Below are 23,099 nucleotides of genomic sequence, written 5' to 3' on the forward strand. Positions count from 1 at the left end.
AGAATGTGGCTATCTATCTAGAAACAGCTAAAATTAACAGAACAATTTAGAAAACCCACTGAGCTAAAGTTGCATAGTGCAGACTAAAAGAAGGGAGGAAGATGGGTGACTCAGGGGATTCTTAATGGAATTTTAAACCTTTCGTTTTCAGACTCCCTCAATTTATGGATGAGGCAGTGTTCTCTTGGATACTTCCAAAGTGCTTTTTTGGACAACTTGTTACTGCAAATTAGGGGAGGCAGATAGCAGGTGTGGTGTTTCAGGAAACAGTCAGGAATAGAGACCCAGTTTCCCACTCTGGATTGCTGGTGTTTAGAAAATGGTGTACAGGGAGCCCCATCAGTGGCTCAAGGGATGGTACAACATTTGCTCTCTGGGAGACCCCTTCCAGTGCTGATGAGCTCCTCCCCTGAATCAACCCCACACTCTGAAAGAGGTTCTAAAAATCCTTTGGTCTGAGGACATAAAGATGCAGTGATTCCTCCCAGAGCGGCTTGCATCCCCAGGAGGAAGTTGGGGGCTAGAATGCCCCCCACAGTCACACATCATAATCTCCCAGGGTGGGAGCCAACGCAGGGCAGGGGTCATTTTCTGTGAGCTCCCCACATCCAAAGACCTGTCAGGTTCAGATCCCAGCATTGGAGTAGTCCCAAGATCTGGAATAGTTCAAACATTTAGAAATCTGAGACAGGGGTACTGGGACTTTTCCTAAAGTAGATAATCATAATTTGTGCAAAGCTTTCACAAGAGCCCAGTCACCCTACCGTTCCCTGGTATCTCAGAGAAAAGTGAATGGTGGCTGGGCATTTAGTGAAAGATGTTCACAGTTTAGTCTTGTTATTATGGGTACAGATTCTTCCTTTAATTCATGACAATAAACCTGACATGCGCCTGGCAGCCACAATGTGATCAAGAAAGAAGAGGTTCTGGAGAGGTCTATGAGAAGCTATTGGCCCTGTGCAGGTCCATAGCCAATACCTGGTGGTGAGTCTGGGGTCTGTATTGGACAGCAGGGCCAACAGTCAGGAAGACAAGCTAGATATGTTGTAGAGGGGAGCAAAAGCAAGCTACACTGATCTATCACCACATCTCAGAGCAACAGCTTTCTAAAGGGAGTAACCACTATCTACCTGTTTTGGTGAACTCTAACCTGGAGCCAGGCAGGGAAGATAATTCTAGGAGAGGAAGCCAGGAGGGCTTAACTGAGTTAACAATAGCATGGTTCGGCAAAAAATGATGATCAAGTTAAATAAGGACTGAAAATTAATCATTGGATCCAGCAATGGTGACCATGGCAAGAGCAAATTTTATGGCATGGTAGGAACAAGAAATTTTTTGGTGTTAAGTTTATGAGAGATTGGTTGGAAAAGATAAATATTTTGAGAACTTTTATTGCAGAGAGAAGCAAAAAAAATGCAGTAGTAGCTGGGTGGTAAGAGGGGCCAAGGGAAGTCTTTAAAATAAATATTAATTTTTTATTTGAGCATAGTTGACACAATGTTACATTAGTTTCAGGTGTACAACATAGTGATTTGACAAATCTATACCTTATGCTATGTTCACCACATGGTGAGCTCACCAGATGGTGTAGCTACCATCTGCTACCACTCGACATTATGTAATACCATTGACTATATTCCTTATGCTGTATCTTTTATCCCCATGACTTATTCATTCCATAATGGGAACCTATATCTCACATTCCCCTTCATTCATTTTGCCCATCCCCTTCCTCCTCTCTGGCCACCATTAGTTTTTTCTCTGTATTTATGGGTCTGTTTCTGCTTTTGTTTGGTTTGTTTTTTTAGATCCCACATGTAAGTGAAATCATATGGTATTTATCTTTCTCTGTCTACTCACTTCACTTAGCATAATGCTCTCTAGATCCATCCATGTTGTTGCAAATGGCAAGATCCCATTCTTTTTTATGGCTGAGTAAAATTCCATTTCATATATATATATATATATATATATATATATATATATATATACTTATATATATTTATAAATATAAGTATATACTATATAAATAGATATAGAAATATAAATTTATTTATTTATTTTTACCACTTCTTTATCCATTCATCTACTGATAGACACTTAGGTTGCTTCCATACCTTGGCTATTATAAATAATGCTGCAATAAATATAGGGATGCATATATCTTCTTGAATTAGTGTTTTTGTTTTCCTTGGGTAAATACTCAGTAGTGGAATTTGTGGATCATGTCGTATTTCCATTTTTAATAATTTGAGGAACCTTCATAATGTTTTCCACAGTGGCTGTGCCAATTTGCTTTCCCACCAAAAGTGTTTGAGAGTTTCTTTTTCTTTACATAAGGGACGTTTTGATTTTTGCTTTATTTTTTAAGTTGGAAGAATAAAAATGTGTTCATATGCTAATGGAAACTACCCAGTAGAGAGGGTGCACATGATGTTGAAAAGTGAGGGGAGTCCAGAGTCCCTCATGGTTTGTCTCCTTCTCCGATTTCTTCCCATTCAGTTTTCCCTCCCCTCCCCTGTGGTTCTCCCTGCTATTCCTTATGTTCCACATATGAGTGAAACCATATGATAATTGTCTTTCTCTGCTTGAGCACTGGTTGTTGTACACAACTAATGAATCGTTGAACACTGCAACAAAAGCTTGTGATGTACCGTATGCTGGCTAACTGAACATAATAAAAAATAAATAAAACAAAGTCTCTTCAATATCAGAAAAAAAAAAGGAGGAAATTGCTGGAGCAATGTGTTTGGATAGAGAAGAGGAGAAAGAATCCAGCATACTAGAGACACTGGCTTTAGAAATGTGGAATCTCGGCCCTGCTAGCCACTTCCACTGCCACCAGCCTGGTCCAAGCTGTCGTCGTCTCTTAGCTGGATGACTGCAATAGCTCTTGACTAGTCTCCCTTCTGCTGCCCTTTATCCACCTATAAACTGTTCTCAACACAGCATTCAGAGTGATCTTTTTAAAAAATATATTAGATCAGGTCACCGCAGCACTCCAAACCGTCCAATGGACCTCACTTCACTAGGAGAAAAGTCAAGGTCTTTGCACTGATACACCAGGTACTTGGTGATCTGGTTCTCTGTGAGTCTTCTTTCTTCTCTCTCTCTCACTCTCTTTCTCACTGTCCTCTCTTCTTTCTAAACTTCTTGACTTTTCTTGGAACTCCCTGGAATCCCCCTGTAACAGGGCTTTTGCTCTATCTTTTGCCTCTGAGTAGGACACTCTTCTCCCAGATATTTCCTCATTTGACTCCCTCTCTTGCTTCAAGTTTTTGTTCATATCTCAAATTTTCAATGAGGCCTGCCATAAACACTTAGCTAAAATTGTAACCTTAGTCCCATCACAGTGTTCTATTTTTTTTTCCACAAGTATTTATACCTTCTAAAGACAATGTAATTGACTATTTTCTTATGTTTATAGTGTGTTGCCTCTCTCCCCCAGATAGAATGTGAGCTCCAAGAGAGATATATCCATGAGTGTATCTCAGGCTCCTTAAAATCATGCCTGGAACATAGTAGGCAGTCAATAAATATTTATAGTATGAATCAACATATTTAGCTATCAGAAAAACTCTAGTAAGCTCTCTGAAAATGTATGAATGAAAAGTCAGAAACTGCCTCTCTGTGCCAGGTAAATATATTGTTCTCTGTAAACCTTGTTGGGGTGTGTTTGCTAAGCTGCAACAAATTAATTTGAAAGCTAAAGGATGTGTATGATATTTTTATCTAACCCTTTGCATTCAATGCAAAACATATTCATCAAATAAATATTTATAATAACCTTCACATGTGCTTAGCACTTACTGATTTATAATTTCATTTTGTTAAACCTCCTAACCTTATGAGATAGACATTATCATCTGCATTTAATTGGTAAAAAAAATGAAACTCAGAAGAGTTAAATGACTTGCTCAAATTCTTACAAAATTAGTAAATGGGGGATCCAGAACTTAAGTGCAGACTTTCTTATATTCCATTGAAGATGCTTCCTAGCTTCACTATATTACATGGAGAAATAGCTCATGTAACATCAAATATGCTACCTGCATACTGAAGGAATTTCATTTCATATTGGTTGTTTGAGAGTCTTTATATCAAATTTTAACTAAATATCTATATATCCATTTATCCGTCTATGTATCTTTCTATCATTCATACATATATACATTTGTTGAATATTTGTGTCAGGCATGATGCTAAGTGCCATGCAAATATTATCTCATTTGTATCCCATCCAAACACTATAATCAAGATATTCCATTTTAGGGGCGCCTGGGTGCCGCAGTCGTTAAGCGTCTGCCTTTGGCTCAGGGCGTGATCCCGGCGTTCTGGGATCGAGCCCCCCATCAGGCTCCTCTGCTGGGAGCCTGCTTCTTCCTCTCCCACTCCCCCTGCTTGTGTTCCCTCTCTCACTGGCTGCCTCTGTCAAATAAATAAATACATACATAAATAAAATCTTTTTTTTAAAAAAAGATATTCCATTTTATAGATGGGAAAACTGAGGCACAGAGAGGTTAAATAACTTGCCCCAGGCTGACATCAGAATGAGCCACAGTGTAAACCTAGAAAGTCTAACTGCACAGTCAATATTCCTAACCATCACAAAACACATTTTCCTTCCTCAGTTAATGAGAGTAGGTTTGATAATTTTAACCAGATAGTATGTAGAGAGAAATAATTTCTGAACTGCTTTGCTTTATGCCTGAAAAAAGATGGGTGTTTCTTAAAGTGCCTTTGACTGATGTTGCGCTATGGGGCTAGTTGCTGACCAGTCCCACTGTCCTGGGTGGAGCTGACACGCCATCTCTACTGCAGTGAGGTCAGAAACAGCACCCTGTCAGAGCTCCTCTTTTCTTTTGGAACCCTGCATCTGATATAAGCGTTCAGTCTTCAAACACCTGCCTCAGTGACTCCCCAGACAGGTCACTGTCAACCCAGTTCCTGGAGGCTGAGCACAGCATACCAATATTCTATGTTAAAAGATACATTATTTTAAAATACGGTTAAAATGTCTTCATTGGTTAAAACATTTTCTACTCTTTGCCATCCTCATACCTATTGACATTTTAATCTGAGCAGTTTGGAATGGGTGAGTGCAAAGAGTCCAAAGGTAAAATATCAAATTCAGATTGCAGATATGTACATGTGAAGAGATGAGCATCTAGAAAAGTAATCCATGCATTCATAAACTCACTTTTTTTTTTAAAGATTTTATTTATTCATTTTGACAGAGGGAGAGACAGCCAGCGAGAGAGGGAACACAAGCAGGGGGAGTGGGAGAGGAAGAAGCAGGCTCCCAGCGGAGGAACTCGATGTGGGACTCTATCCCAGAACTCCGGGATCACGCCCTGAGCCGAAGGCAGACGCTTAACGACTAGAGCCACCCAGGCGCCCCCATAAACTCAATTTTAACTAAACTCCAGAAATCTCTTTGCACTCAGAACCTGGCCATAATTTTGTAGTTTGAGATCTAAGCTTCTCTGGCCCTGGAAGAGGTAGGCGGTATTTTTTATTGCTTCTCTTTCTGGTCTGTTAATTACCACTGGAGAAAACAGAGAGTGGAGGAAAACAATATTCTTATTTTTAAGAGATCAAAGTAGTACATGTAACAATGTCTCTGGAGCTTCTTCTATCAATTTATGATATAGGCATTCTGCATTCATCTAGATTTATCAATAAAAGAAGAGCCAGAGAGTTTCTTTCATCTAAAGTAATGAAACTGTAAGTAGGTTAGATAAGACTAACCTAATAATTAGTCTAAAACAAGTACAAACCCATTCCCTGTAGTGGTTACCAGAATAGTTTCTTTCTGAATGCTGTCTGGCTTTTACTGGGCTACTCCACTAAATTTTCATTAGACTCATCTTGACTTCTTTTAACCACTGGTCATTTATCCACTGATTCATTTAACAAACATTTTATTGAACATCACCTATGTTCTAGAAACTGTGTTTAGCATCAGGGACACAGAGATGAGTTCAAACCAGTTCCAACCCTGAGGGTATTATAGCCTCATGAAAAAACAACTACCCTAACATGTAATTATACTATAATGTGATAACTGCAGTGATAGAGATAGTTACATAAGAACCTGTGCCTTGTAGGACTGTTTTAAATCAAACAATTTCTGCTGCATATGAAAGCAAATTAGAAATAGAAACTGTCAGACTACTGTGTGCAAAACTGTTTCTCAAGCTATACAATGTATAGAGTCTTGCTATATTAATCTCAGTAACAGAAAAGAAAAAGAACCCATAATATTACAACTCTAAGAAAGCATCAGATCCTTAGATTTGGGTATGGAAATACTTCATTATCCTAGCCATAGTTTTAAAAATAGCTCTTGACACAATGTACTTTGTTATTTTTTAATTCTTAATTACCAAGTTTTAATCAACTTTGCACCTCTGGTTCTTCTGAATCATAATAGATTTTTCTGTCTTCCTCTTCCTGACTGGCTATCTTTTTTTAAATTTGTATTTATATTTATTTGTTCAGAATATAGGTTTGTTTCTGCCTGCCTGATTTTGAAGTGCTCAAATATTATCTTCATGAATGCCTTGCATTGTTACTGATTGGCAGACAAGTAGAATCGTCAAACCGCAGAGTAACAGGCCAATCTTGGTTCTACTTCCTTTTAGTGACAGCCCATCAGCATTATTCAGCCAGAGGTGGGACGCCAAGGTATTACTTAAACCTAGACTGATTAGTGCCTCTTCCACTTTCTGTGGGGGGAGTAAGAGTTATATATACTTTCCTGGTAAGGAAAGTAAGTTCCTGTACTTCTCCATTTTACCTATGGAGACTACTGGAGCAGGTGGGAAGGAGAGGGAAATATCAGATCTTGGCAGGTTCTTGGCAAGGATAGGAACCTATGTAGAATTGGGGGAGGGGGAGATTTTCTTAATCTACTCATATGTGTCCACATGTGCACAGTCAGTATAGCGATCTGCTTTTCTGGGCATAATCAAGTAGAGACTTGAAATTTGCAGTGCTCCTCGGAGGAGAGGAGGTGATGGATATGGAAGGACAGTGGAGGGGAGAGACAGGGCAGGCAGGGGCCCTGGAGCAAAAGACAGCCACGGGAAATGATCAGCACTGGCTTCCATAAAGCGTTTTAAAGAAGAAAGGTATCCTTAACACCCACTTTGTAGTTTTTGGCCATACTGTAGGGTAACTGCCTCAGATACCCACAAGCCTTCAATAAAACTGCACTACATAAAGCAACCTTGTATTTGAGGTTGTTTAGAAACGCACAAGTAAAAGGATCTATGATGCACATTAAGGTCATCTTGAGACTCAAAAGAGAATAACCATGGGAACAGAAGCATAGGACTCAGGTTTCAATGGAAAAAGAACATTAGGGGGGAGCTAAGATGGCCGTGTAGTAGGAGGACCCTAGCCTTGCCTCGCCTTTTGAACACAGCTAGGTAACTATGAAATCACTCTGAAAACCCAAGATATTGACATGAGGACTGATAGAACAAACTGCACAACTAGAGGGAGAGAAAAGTCCATTTCGAGGAAGATAGGAAGAGCAGAGATGTGGTTTGGAGGATTAACAGATCTCTGATATCATCCTTATTGGGGAAAAACTGAGAGCTTTTCCTCTGTAGTAAGGAACAAGAAAGGGATGTCCTCTCTCACCACCATTATTTAACATAGTACCAGAAGTCCTAGCCTCAGCAATGAGACAACACAAAGAAATAAAAGATATCCAGATCAGCAAGGAAGGGAATCAAACTTTCACTATTTGCAGATGATATGATACTCTATATAGAGAACCCAAAAGATTCCACCAAAAAATTGCTAGAACTGATACACGAATCAGGATACAAAATCAATGTACAGAAATCTGTTGCATTTCTATATACCAATAATGAAGCAGCAGAAAGAGAAGTCAAGGAATCAGTCTCATTTAAAATTGCACCAAAAACCACAGGATACCCAGGAATAAACCCAACGAAAGAGGTGAAAGATCTATACTCTGAAAACTATAAAACACTGATGAAAGAAATTGAAGATGACACAAAGAAATGGAAAAACATTCCATGCTCATGGATTGGGAGAACAAATACTGTTAAAATGTCTATACTACCCAAAGCAATCTACATATTTAATGCAATCCCTATCAAAATATCACCAGCATTTTTCACAGAACTCTAGAACAAACAATCCTAAAGTATGTATAGAGCCACAAAGACCCCAGATAGGCAAAACAATCTTGAAAAAGCAAAGCAAAGCTGCAGGCATCACAATTCTGGGCTTCAACTTATATTACAAAGCTGTAGTAGTCAAAATGGTGTGGTACTTGCACAAAAACAGACACATAGATCAATGGAACAGAATAGAAAACCCAGATATGGACCCACAACTATATGGTCAGCTAATCTTTGACAAAGTGGGAAAGAATATCCAATGGAAAAAAGATAATCTCTTCAACAGATGGTGTTGGGAAGACTGGATAGTTACATGCAAAAGTGAAACTGGACCACTTTCTTACACCATACACAAAAATAAATTCAAAAATGGTTGACAGACCTAAATGTGAGACAGGAAACCATCAAAATCCTAAAGAACACAAGCAGAAACCTCCATGACATGGGCCATAGCAACTTCTTACTAGATATGTCTCCTGAGGCAAGGAAAACAAAAGCAAAAAATAAACTATTGGGACTTCATCAAAATAAAAAGCTTCTGCACAGTAAACAATCAACAAAACTATAAGGCAACCTACAGAATTGGAGGAGATATTTGCAAATGACGTATCTGATAAAGGGTTACTATCCAAAATATATAAAGAACTTATAAAACCCAACACTCAAAGAACAAATAATTTAGTTGAAAAATGGGCAGAAGACATGAATGGACATTTTTCCAAAGAAGACATTCAGATAGCCAACAGATACATGAAAAGGTGCTCAATGGGAAATACAAATCACAACCACAATGAGATACAACCTCACCCAAGTCAGAATGGCTAAAATTAACAAGAAAGCAACAGGTGTTGGTGAGGATGCAGAGGAAGGGGAACCCTCCTACACTGTTGGTAGGAACACAAACTGGTGCAGCCACTCTGGGAAATAGTATGGAGGCTCTTCAAAAAGTTAAAAATAGACTTATCCAGCAATTGCACTACTTGGTATTTACCCAAAGGATACAAAACTACTGATTCGAAGGGATACATGCACCCTGAGGTTTATAGGAGCATTATCAACAATAGCCAAATTATAGAAGGAGCCCAAATGTCCATTGACTGATGAACAGATAAAGAAGATGTGGTGTATATATACACAATGGAATATTACTCAGAAAAAGAATGAAATCTTGCATTTGCAACAATGTGGATGGATCAAATGGTGTTTCAGATCAAATGGTGGTTCTACCTATAAACCACGTTTGTAGTGAGAGATATTTACTGTTGTATTGCTTGTTTGATAAATCAGACAGCTCAGCTGGTTTGAGTCTCTGCTAATGAAAGCAGTCATGAGTTTACCTTTCACTCCAGGCATTTCCTCTTGTCTGGAGGAGAATTTTGTGCCAAAGTTGGGGCCACTGAAGAGTGATTGATACAGAGCAATGCAAAGTCCTACCACATTCCAAGCCCTGGCAAATGCTGCTCCTTCTGCCTGAACTCAATCCCTGCCTCCCCACCCCAGACAAAGTATACTATCACCCACCTGGTCAGACTCAGCAGAGAAGTTACCTCTCCGTTAACTTGATATGCTCCGCACTCTGGAAGGAGTGTCCTTTCCCTCACTCTCCCCCTATCCCATTGTGCTCTATTTGGACTTCTTCAGTCGCTGCTCATGAAGCCCTGTAGAGAAAGCCACAGTAAATGAATAATGCTGGGGTAACTAGTAAGGACTTTTAAACGGAAAAATCCTTTTAACATTCAATTAACTAACATTCTGTAGTACTTGATTACATTGCACCCTCATGCTTGTATCATATGCCAGGCTCCATGTATTATGCTGTGAATCATTCCAGGTCCAGGGACCCCATTTTCTCATCTTATCCTTGAACCCCAGGTTCTTCCATAACAGGTGCTTTTTTATAGATGTGTGTTACAAAAATAAATAAATAGGTGGATGGACAGATGGTTGGATGAAAAGATAGATAGATCTCTTGCCCCTAACACCTGCAGTTTCCCCAGAAAAGGCAAGCCTTCTTGTTGTTGCTATATTTTGCTTTAAAAAAAAATCAGTGGATGGAGACGAAAATATTTATCTGTGAACTGAGGTAAAACGGAAAAGGAACTGCTTAGGACTAGCCTTATCCACAATCATAAAATACATCTTATATAAACCTCTCATAAAGGAATGAATAAGAAAGAGATTGTGGATGGATTAGTGACAACATATCATCACAAGTAAGAAAGTAAAACCAAAAGTCTAGAGGTTGAGTTAGATCAGTTTTGTGGTGGAAAGAGTACCTCCGTTTAGAATATGTATTTGTGTGGGAAATATATATTTTTTCCTATAATATATATATATATATATATATATATTCCTACATAAAAATTGTTATATAAAATTATATATATTATAAATATATATATTAGAATTAGAACAGAGAACAGGACATGCCCTATAATATATGGGAATCCAGTGCAAAACAAAAATGCAAAGCCCTATATTCAAACATTATTCAGAATTTTAAGACAGCGACAGTAGAGCATTAAACCAATCTCAGAGCCCCACTAAGTGTAGGTCCCTTGTGACTGTACAGTTGACATACCAGGAATTCAGCCCTACAATTATTCTTTTTTCTACAGTCTTTAGATATAATACATTTTCGTTTGCTTACAATTATACCTGATTGTCTGTCATGCTATCTTCAATTGGAGGCTGTAGAATGTCAAGGATTATATTGCACGGATATATTCCACTTTGTGGCTGTTTTACATATTATTTACATCCTCCAATACTAATGTTTTTGTGTTCTAATCATCAAGATTGTTCACATAGGGTCCTTGTTTGGCATGTAGTAAACTCTTGATAAATGTTTAAAACAGAAAAAAATATCTATTCTCGTTAATCTTAATAAATGTTTCATCAGCATCCCTGGTTACTAGCAAATAGAGGTATTAGTGGGTGATAAATTTACCATACAATATACATTTATATATGTAAACTTCCAAATATATACAGTAGGGTTTGGGAGCTATATTCTAAAACCTTCCTTCAATTAAGACAAGGTTTAAATATTGCATTTTATAAGAAGTTCTAATGATGTCAGTTATATCTCAGTTCCCACCTTTCAAGGCACATGTACGAAGGAATGGAAAATGACATTTTCCACTCTCTGGAAGCTGCTTTTGCAGTCATGAGTGTTAACTGCAGATGCTTTGCTTTGGGTCCACTCAGAACGCTGATTCCTCTGCCCAGTAGTAGCCAGTGAATGCTGGGAGTTTTCTATGTGTCATTTGTGTATCAGGTTCTGTGTTTGGGATTTCTTTCATCAGTTCCATTGTTCTACCTAATGTGTGACTTAATCTTCGTCTGAGTCTTGTCAGATCAGCTCTAAAACATTAGCTTTTTTTTTTTTGTAGCGTTTCTTACACACCAGAAACTTGCTTTAATCTTCTGCTTTAATTCAGCTATTATCACAACCCATGTGACACTTATTGACTACTTTTCTTGATGCCTATGATATACCAGTCACAATATTAGACACCATTATCTAAAAGCCAGAAATACTGGGACAGATAAGGTAGAATCTTGAACTTAGAATATTTAAACGTTTTATTAAAACTCTGAAAAATGGGTTTATCTAAATAAAATGTATATATTAAGATTATTGGAAATCTAGTAATCACATGTAGAACTCTTCTTCATATGGCATTGGAAGATGAGAGGGTGTGAGGTCTGAGATACAGTTTTTCCTCATTAGCTCCTAGGAAAACATGCAATGTTATGTTTTTGTGGCCTCTGGGTCTAAATGATTCCCAATCATTTACATTTCTCTTTTCATCTGATTAGCAGGTGAAACTGGTATAAAGCCCTTGAATAAATATTTCTTACATAAGTGGGACTGATATACTAGACTTAGTAAAATCAGACCTCCTAAGGACTCTTATAGCAAAATTTTCATCAGAAGCATCATCACTGATGTTGATCATACCTCTTCACTTAGAATCCATAGCACATAAGAATTGTGGTTTAATTTTATTTAAATTCTACCTTTCTTTATAAGTTATTTGGAATAAAACAACACAGACTAAGAATAAACAATGGCAAAATGTATCTACTTTTCTTCCCAAATGACTTCCAAAGGTTAATTCAAGGTAGCAAGGGGTGCATCGTGGGTTCCCAAAGAGGCATGGTGGAGGGTTTGGGTCCCAAGGAGGCGTGCTGGAGGACACTAGATAAAGGGTAGACTGACTACATGATTTCTTGGAGGAGTGGCAGTGCCTTCCATAAGAGAAGAGCATAACTACTCCCTAGTGGTGGCAGGGGGAATGAAGGGCTGGTAAAGGGTGAGCAGACTAGATGTGTGGTGAGAGAACTAGAAGAATTAACAGATTTGGACTTCAGAAATATCTTTAAGTAGGTTCCACACATATAAGTTGAGCCACATTAAAATATGCCGAAAGTAAGGGAGTCTCACTTAGAGACAGAAAAGATGAGGTGGAGATAGATGGGAAAAAAAATGCTAGACCAGATCTTAACTGAGTGAGATTACATGGTATTATCTCTAAACTTATAGATATGTCAGTAAGGAATCTTTGGCTCTGAAAGACAGAAGGCTCGATTCAAACAGGTTCAACTACAATGGAAGTTATTGGGTTCCTTAACTAGAAGTCCAAAGCCACACTGGGCTTCAGGATGGATTAAATAAGCAACCTCAGCTCCACTTGTCTGCAGTTTTCTTACCTTTTCTACTCTTCCAGGGGTCAGATTCATACTTGGGCTGGGAATAAGATGGTGCAGCTGCTCTGGGGCTTCTCTCTATGACAACTTCCCCACAAAGGCAGAAAGGATCATTTCTTGAAGTTCTTTGGAAATGGGACTAGAGAACAGTTGTAGAAGCCTCTTCTTTAATCTCATTGGCCCGTGTTGGGTCACATGCTCACGCATGAACCAATCATTGGAAAACGGGATGGTATTCTTTCTCTTTAGACTAACAGGGCCTATTTCTTTTCTTTCTTTTTTTTCTTCATGAAAGATAGTTTATCTTTGTGAAAAACATTCCAATAGACATCAACTCTTGCAAAGTTTACTCCACAATCTTTCATAACATTTTATTAATTACCTTGGTTTCTAACAGTTGTTCTAGTAAAGAAAATATAAGTTGGTATTTAGTCCATTTTCCTCCAATTAAGTAGCCTAATAGGGCCCATTTCTAAAGCTGGGGTTTGGTTAACTTAAGGTCTCAACGGGCCTACATGAGAACTCTATCAACTGTCTAACATTGGGCTGTTTTTCTCCTACTGGTATAGAGTTATATTTGAGAATATTTGAGTAGCATATTTTGTAGTGAAGCTCTTTTTATTGTAAGAGAAAAAAATTAGGATTTCCTTAGAAATAAAGATTTCCTTCTCTTATAATGCATGTTATTATTTTTATTATGGAAATGATATTACTCCCTTTAGAAAACTGTAAGTATGGGAAAGTATAAAGAAGAAAATAAAAGTTATGTACAATTTCTCACCATCATTAACATTCTGAAAGCTTTTGCTACTGTTTTCTGTGCATATTTGTTTAACATATATTCTACTTGTTGTTAAAGACATAAACCCATTTTGAACTGATTTAAACAAAAATGAGAATTTACGTAAAATACACCAGTGATACCCCAGGGAACCACAAGGACAGCAGAACCATAGATGGGACCAGAAATTGGGAAACAAGTGGGAACTTAGGGAGTAAAGCCTCCATCCTTCTCTCTTTTTGTAGCATGGCTTTCTTTGCTTTGGCATGCAGATACTCAAAGATGGCCACCTCTTAGGTCCCAACTGTGCACCTTATTCTTTCTCCCACTTATTAAGAACAAGCCCATGCTCCTGGGGAATCAGTCAGTTTTCCCAAGCTTGTGCGGAGTTCACCCTGAGTTCAATCAACTGTGGCAAGGGAGTAGTCACGTAGAATAACATGGCAGCTAAGGGCCCATGCGCGTAGGTCATGGGTCATTTCTCAGAGAAAGAGGACCATTGGCACCTGAACAGATGTCACCACAGTAGCATATTTATAGGCTCTGAGGATGAGGGCATGGACATCTTGGGGAGGCCATTATTCTGCCTACTGCAGAAAGGAAATGGAGGAAACTCGGGTAGAATGATTTGTTTTTAATTAATGAAGTTGAAGTTTCAATCATTTCCTCAAAATGAGAAAAAAGAGATAAGGCTGGAACTATTTTTGTTTTCAAGAAGCGAAAAAAGAACACACAACTGGCAGCCGCTGTGGTCAGCATAAGCTATCGACTCTGATACACCAGGATTAACTGATACCCTCGTATAAAGATTGCTTTGCTTGCTTGTGATTGTTTAGTTCCTTATTTACACTTAACTTGTTTAATGTCTGGTTCTCCCTTAGTTTGTAAACAACACAGGAGGGGGTGGGAGGCTGCTGTGTCTCTTCCCTTCACAGCTGTATTTCCTGGACCTAGCATCGATAGTAGGCACTAAATAAATACTAATTGATCAAGCTAAATAAAAACTCTACTGGTCAGTCTGACATTTCCACACTTGCAAATTTCAATGGTTTTATTGGTAATGAAACCCAAAAGCTTCCACAATCACCTACAGCCCAGAGCAAGACTTCCAAGCCATATGGTTCAAAGGCTTTCCTAAACTCACCAAGCCCAAATTCCCCAGTCATTCCCTTGGTCAGCCTGTGCTGTTCTGGAGTGGTCCTGGGCTCTCCGCGGCACCTAGAGGCATGCCAGGGTGGGGTTGATCTTGATATCTGGTGGCTCATTTTTCTCACCAGAGTCCAAATCCCTAATTTCAAGGTGCTGGACTAGATAGAGTTTTTTCTTCTAAAAGTATCCAACAGTTTGCCCCCAATACAGAGATATTTTTAACAGCGTTACTCAGGTATAATTTCTATACAAAAAAAAAAAAAGGAAAAACTACACATATTTAAAGTATACAATTTGATGAGGTGTTTTTATTTTTTTTACTTTTTGTTTATTTGAGAGGGAAAGAGAGTGAGGGAGAGCACGAGAGCATAGAGAGAGAAGCAGATTCCCCGCTGAGCAGGGAGCCCGATATGGGGCTTGATCTTGGGACTTCAGGATCATGACCTGAGCCGAAGGCAGACGCTTAACTGACTGAGCCACCCAGGTGCCCCTGACATATGTATATACCCTTGATTGGGTAATAAACATATCCATCACCTTCAAAAGTTTCCTCCTGACCTTTTGTTTTTTTCTGGTTTTTTAATTTGCTTTATTGTGGTAAGGACACTTAACATCGGATCTACCTACTTAGCATTTCTAAATGCACAGTATCACTAACTACAGGCACAACGTTGTACAATAGATTTAATAGTAGCTTCTCAAAGAGTAATGCTTTCCTTCTTCCTGAACTTATAAATTGACCCATTAACTGTGAGGTGCCCATGGCAGTGTTTCTGGAGCAGCCAGTTGTCCCCAGGTCCCCCTATCTTTCCTCTTTGGGTGAAGTCATCCTTGCAAGGGTAGAGGTAACCCTGACTCTAGAGTGGCTCTTGGGAGCAATGTTTAATCAACAGCAGCCATTACCTCATATCAAATTCCAGCCACAATGCCACGTGCAATCTGGCCATGACCCTCACAATTCAAATTGCAGTGGACTTGGATTACGTAATTCTGAGCCACATATTTCCTTCAGACGTGAAGTTGGCTCTTCTGAGTCATTGAGATCAGGGAGACTTCTAAGGGTTGTTTTTCTGTTTGAAATGATAGATTGGTGTTGATGTGCCCAGTTCTTTTTGTGCGTATCAGGAAAAAATAGACCATGAACTGAGGTCAGGAATAGTCTGTGATGATCAAAAATAATAAAGGCAAATTAATCCTTGGTGATTTAACCCTTAATCATATAAGACATTTTAAGAATTTAAGTAGTTTAAAATATTAAATACACAAAGTTCATTTAATATTGCTCATTAGAAGGCAACTCCATTCAGAATCCCATAACAAGAGAGTCTGTAAGTCCTAAAAGGAACAAATTCAGCCACTTAGGAGAAGGAATCAGTTTAAAATTTCACTTCACTCCCTACAACAGCAAATTCTAAATAAATTGAAGAGCTAAACATAAAATTAAATAATAAACATAAAGATATTCATCAAACCTTTAGGAGAAGAAATGTCTAAAGGTGCAAGCAACAGAAGAATTACAAAAGATTGAAAGATATATTTACATAAAAGATTGAATACATCTAAGAAAAAAATATAATAGCTCCCCCCCCCATTTCTGAGCAGTGAGGAGCTCTTGTCTACATTTGCAGACATAAGGTCCAAGCGTCCTCTGCAGTCAGAGCAGGCCTTCAGTAGCAAGAAGATGGCCACAGCCACCACCTCATCAAGGTGAATGGGCAGCCCCAGCTGTGCACGCTGCAACACAAGCTCCTGGAACCAGCTCTGCTTCAGCACAAGGAGCAATTTGCCAGGGGGGACATCTGAGTCCGAGTAAAGGGTGGTGGTCACATGGCCCAGATTGAGGCAATCCACCTGTCATCTCCAAAGCCCTGGTGGTCTATTATCAGAAATACGTGGATGAGGCTTCCAAAAAGGACATCAAAGACATTCTCGGCCAGTACAACCTGCCCCTGCTGGGAGCTGATTCACAGCACTGTGAATCCAGAGTTTGGCGGTCCTGGTACTGCTGCAGGCTACCAGAAAGCCTACCAATAAGGCCACCATCACGAAGATCAGGATTCACTTTTATAATAAACAATTGTCATGGGACTTTAAAAAAATTTTTGAGAAATTGAAAGTCAAATAGCACATTGGAGCAAATCATTTGTTATACCAGAAAGGATTATTAATTTTTATATAAAGATATATTTTGATAAAAGCAATGAGAGCTCATAGGAAAGTAGGCAAAGAACAAGGATTCTCTTGTTTAATTGAAGAAAGAACACAACTGGTTGATAAAAATACAGAAAAGTGTTCTACCTTGTGGTCATCAATGAAAAATTTTAAGACCCAAGATACCATTTTAACTTATTTAGTTATTTACTTATTCAATAGGTGATTCACTCAAACAGCCTTTATTAAACAGGAAGAGGCAGGGTGGTGTGGATGAAGTGATTAGATACCCAGAGCCCTTCTGTCAGTTAAATTTCAGCCCCCTGGAGAGAGAAAGGTCCAAATAGAGAAAAGAGGCAGACACACACACAAATAAAAGGAGTGGTAAAATATACCTTGTGTAGGAAATAGTTTCAGAAATATTTCACATCGTTAATAATATTGCTACTACTGAGAATTGGATGCAGATGGGTCTCCTTATACTGCAAATAGAAGTAAAATCATTACCACATTTTTTGGACAGAAAATTGTCAAATTATTTTAAGAACTGTAATTCATGAACTCTAAGGTCATATCCTTTGATCCGACTATTATTTTTCTGGGCATCTAGTCAAAAGAAAGGGTTTTATGTTCCCCCCCCAAAAAAAATTCACGGGGTGCCTGGGTGGCTCAGTCGTTAAGCACCCAATTCTTGATTTTGGCTCAAGTCATGATCTCAGGGTCATGAGATGGAGCCCGGCATGGGGCTCTGAGCTGGGCATGGGATTCTCTCTTTCTCTCTCCCTCTGTCTCTCCCCCCAAGCTCATGCTCTCTCTCTCTCAAAAAAAAAAAAAAAATCACCAAGATTTCCATAACACCATTACTGATCCGTAGAAGAACAAAAGATTGAGAGAAGCCATAGAAGATTATGGTTCCTCCACTTAATGAAATATAGCCATTAAAAATAAGTTTCATGAAAAGTATGATAGAAAGCAAATATTTGAAATCTGAACTTATATACATACAAAAAATAAAATCTATTTAATAAATAAACTGTATCTAAAAATATCCCTGAATAAAAATGTTGGCAGAAGTTATGTTTGAATATAGCAGTCATAGTAATGTTATTGTTTGTAATGATGCATTTTATTCATAACTGTGAGTGTTACCCACCTTGTCCCATTCGTTCTGGCTTTGGCCATGTGACTTGCTTTGGCCAGTGGAATGTGCATGCACTCTATCCCAGGAGAAGCTTTAAATGCAATTTCATGAGAATCACACATCCCAAAATAAGGACTACTCCTCCAGCCTAGATCTTGGAATAAGACATAAATCACTCCCACAACCCCCCCGTAACGTGATAGGGAAATGAAGATGTCGTTTTAAGTTGCTAGAGTTTTAGGACTGTTTATTTCTTCAACAAAGGCTAATTAATACAGGAACTTTGTTTATTTTTTAGAATACTGTGTTTTCAGAAATTTCTTAGTAAGCATTTAATGATTTTTAGAGTTTCAAATACAGACAAGTATCTCTGCCTGAAAACTAACAACGGCCCTGGAGGGAAATGAAAATCGTTATTTTCACACAAGATGGAGGATCATGTCTGAGTATCATGGGAAATTATTGTGACTTGTCCTGAGGATTTTAAAAAAACCAAACACCTCAGTTAAATAGCATTTTTTCACTCTTAAACTTAGTTTATTTTTTTAAATTTTCTTATTGAAAGTGAGGGGAAAAGCCATTGGGGATTGACCATCAGGAACAACTAATGAAGATCCAGATTCAGGAACAAATTACATCCTTCTACAGTGCATTCTTTCCCTTCCTAGCTCATTCTTATTCTCTGCAATTAATGTTCTCCTTATTACCTCAGAAAAATGGGAGTCAGCTCTGCCACCATTACGCTGGCAGTGAGTGCAGTGGCTTTGCCAGTTGGCAGGGGTGACAACAAAGGACCCCTAGTATTTAAAGTACAGAATGAGCCCTTAATAAATAAATGAGCAAGTAATACTCAAAATATTCATTAGAGACAGTATTTTTCTTGTTCCAGAAATGAGAATAAGAACCAGTCTGTAAACGCACTGCTGCCAACAACATATCTAAAACAGTACACAGGAGATTTTATTGTAGGGGAACTAAAGAGATCTCCTTTAATGAGGGATTGTCAAGACGACACCGGGAAGAGAAATGTTGACCACGAGCTGTGTCTAGAGAGTGATCGGATCGCTAAGGCAGCTAGCACAAGCTATCTTAAAAGGAAAGATTTATGCTATCCAAAGCCTCAATGAGAACAGCTTCATAAGTAAAATTTATCATGCCTCAGTGAATTGAATTTTTTTGATTTTGCAAGTAGCAATGTCATTTGAGATAATTATTAACTAATTGTTCAAGCTTTGCTTTCAATCATGTGCTGTTACATATATTTCCTCATGATTGCCCTCATGGCTCATTATATAAATCCATCTAAATTAGTAACACACGTTACTCTCAATGCACTATGAATATTCCTTTCAAATGATTGTTATCATTTTTAGTCACATATCTGTAAAATAATTTCTTTAATATTCCTTTCTTCCACTAGACTCACCACCATATTCTCAGTGTCCAGTATCTGGGAAGCACTGAATAAATATTTGTTGGTTAGTTGGTCGGGTGATTGATTGCATGAGTTAGAAAGTTAGATTACATGACTATACAAGTTGTGGGTTTATGATATCCCATATTTCTGCAGACAAGGATTTCTATGGAGTCTAAAAGATCTGATGGATTTCCTCCTGCTTCCCCACAGTGAGAAATATATGGTAAATAAAGTTAAAGCTCAGAGAAATTAGTTTTCTACAGATCACACCACGGTGGTTAAGAGCGTCTGGAACTGGACTAGACCCACACTGCTTGTTTAACACGTGTCTTTGAGATAATAGAAAAATACGTATTGGTCTCTGCCCCTGGTTTCTGTCACAGAGATCCTAAAACCCTGGTAAATTCCTAAGAGTTAAGAGTGCTAGAAGCATCTTTGGTTCTACTGAGGAAACTCTGGGTGGGTTTCCGGAAGGCTCCTGGTTGGGGGTTGGTCACCAGAAAGACCACGCCATGATTAGAAGCTTGGAATTTTTAGCCACCTTTCCCCACATCCTCCAAAGAGGGAAGAGGGACTGGAAGTGGAGTTAATAATTGATTATGCTTATGTAAGGAAGCCTCTATAAAATCTCAATAGTATGAGGTTCAAAGAGCTTTCAGGTTGGTGAGCACATTCACATACTGGGGGGTAACACCCCACAACTCCACAGAAATAGAAGCTCCTGCACTCAAGATTGTCCCAGACCTTGCACTATTTATCTCTTCATCTGGCTGTTCACACATATCCTTTATTATATCCTTTAATATACAGGTGTATGTAAGTGTTTCCCTATGTTCCGTGAGCCATTGCAACAAATTAAGGGAACCCGAGGAGGGGGTTGTTGGAACCTCTGATTTACAGCTGGTTGATCAGAAGCACGGGTGATAACCTGGGCTTGCTGCTGGCATCTGAAATGGATGGTGACAGTGGAGAGCAGTCTTGTGGCACTGAGCTCTTAACTTATGGAATTTGATGGTGTCTCCAGGTGGATGGTGTTAGAATTGTGTTGAGTTATAGGATACCCCGCTGGTGTCAGGGAGTTGTTGGTGTGGGGAAAACAAAACATGGTGTTTGGTGACCAGAAGGGTCAGAGGCGAAGTGTCGTGTGTGAGTAGTAAAGGAGAAACACAGGAAACACACAGGCGGAAAACTGAGTCTTTCTGATTCAGTGACCGTGGACAAGTCATTTGAACTCTCTGTGTCCCAGGTTTCTCATTTGTAAATTGGGGATAACAAAATACTTTCCTCATGGGGTTGTTTTAGGATTTTAAGTCCTCAGAAGAGTGTCTGACACATAGTAAGTGTTATATAAGTGTGAGCCATTATTATTAAATAATTGAAAATAATCTAGACTGATTCCTAGCTCATGAGTCCAACTACCTATTTAACCAAACATTTACTTGGCATTTTCTGTGTGAGGTATGAGTATAGGCTTTGAGGATGCAAAAACAATGTAGACAGTCCTTGCTCTTCAAGAACATGCAGTCCAAGAAGGACATATAGGCCCAAGGACAGACATCCCAGAGAAATCATGGTAAATGATACTGCTGGATTAAAACTACAAGTGCTCCTGTATTAGAGAGAGCAAGAGAACCAACCTTGCTTGAAGTGAAGTGAGGGATACTTAACAGAGGGGTTGCCACATCATTGGGCCGTGAAGGATGAGTAGGAGTTGGGTAGATAAAGCAGATCCACATTCATGACACCCCTGTTCTCTGAAAATGGAATCTTATTTTTTTTCAAGAACCCCACAGAGATTTCCTGATCCTCAGGCAAGTAGGTCCCTACCGTACTCCTATGGGATATATCGACATTAATTTAAACCAGTCCTGGTAACATCTGTCCTCTTCACCAGCAATTGGTTCAATCTGTCAAATTAGATATAAGGAAAGGCTGGCTGGAAAAGGCTGCCCTTCCTGAATTAAGCAGACAGAGCCTTATGATTAGAAGGCCACTGTTCACTTTCCCCTGTCTCCATCTGCTGGTACACAGATGCACTGCCTGAGGGAGAGGGAGCGGAGGTAAGGGCCAACGGGCCTCAGAGGAGAGAACAGCGAGATGGAAGGGAGCCCGGTTCCCCAACACCGTTGTTGGGTCACCACAACGTCCCTAAACTTCTTACCTTTAGTCTTGTTAAGGGAGAAAAAAAAAAGCACCCCGATTAGTTTAAACCATGGTGGTCAGGTTTTCTCTTGCTTAACAGCTGAAAGCACTCCCATCTGACACAAAGAGGCAAAGCGGGGATGTCTGTAAACAGCAGAGTGTGGCAAGAGTCTGCTGTGCTTGCAGAGAGGTCAGAAGCTTGGTCAGACAGAAGTGAGCGTGGGTAATACAAGAAAGAGAGGAGCTGTGGGTCTAGACATGTGAGTCCCTAATGCTGTCGGTCTGAATTTAGAGTTGTGTCTTACAGAGAATAGCAACCAACGGAGCGTTTTAGGCAGTTCCATGATGTGATCGATATTGCTTCTATAGAAAAATAACCCAGTCACTGTGTACAATGCACTGGAAACCAGTTAAGAAAGGGGAGTAGCAGTTGAAGAAAGAGGATGAAACAAAATAGCAATATGGGATGGGGAAGAAAGGTCAGCCACAAGAGGCCTTCCAGAGGATCCTATTTTGGCACCAGGCTTCCATATTACATCGGTCCCTCAGAAGCCGAGAAATTAATGGAAGGAGTTGATGAGTGAACTTGGCCCCTGGAGTAAGATGCCTGATAGAATCACAGCTCCTCTGCTTGGCACCTGTGTAGGCTCCCACATGACCCCCAACCTTGCAAAGCCAGTGTTCTCACCTGTAAAGTGTGCTCCATATTTCAATTATTTTTATTTATTTCATAGAAAATTATGTGTCATACTTCCTGTATGCCAGGAAGTTCCTAAGTGCCTTACAAATACTGCAAAATTCAATCTTCCTAACAAACCTTTAGATAAGTACTATTACTATCCCTATTTGTAGTATTGTCCCACTTATTATATTGTTGGGGGAATTAATTGGAAACAATGATAGTAAATTGTCCGACACACTGAAAACCCTCAATTAACACTATCTTCAGCTACTCCTTTTCTTTCTGTTGAAATTATTACAATGAAATTTCTCTTTTTAATCTCTTTTGCATGTGTACATAGTAAACAGCAGTACAGAAATATCCCATTCCTCTCTCTCTCTCTCTCTCCCTGTCCGTCTCTGAGAGGGAATGGTCAGGGAATTTATTGCACTATAAATTATGTGCAGTAGATTTTACCCTTTAAATGATTGATAAGCTTTAACAAATGTGTGCAGACATGTTGCCACTACCAGTTCAGAACACTTCTGTCACCTATTTCTATCGCTCAGAAAGTTCCCTCTTGGTCTTTTGCAAATCAGCATTCTCATCCTTCCCAAAGCCCCTAACAAAGCACTGATCTGATTTCTTGCCCTCTTTTAGCTTGTCTTTTTCCAAAATGTGATATACATGGAATCATATAGCATGAATTATTGTGCTCTTTTTTTCACCTGGCAGGACACTCTTGAGATGCTATTGTGTGTATCTGTAGCTCATTC

This window comes from Ursus arctos, unplaced genomic scaffold, assembly GCF_023065955.2.
Source record: "Ursus arctos isolate Adak ecotype North America unplaced genomic scaffold, UrsArc2.0 scaffold_6, whole genome shotgun sequence".
Taxonomy (NCBI): Eukaryota; Metazoa; Chordata; class Mammalia; order Carnivora; family Ursidae; genus Ursus; species Ursus arctos.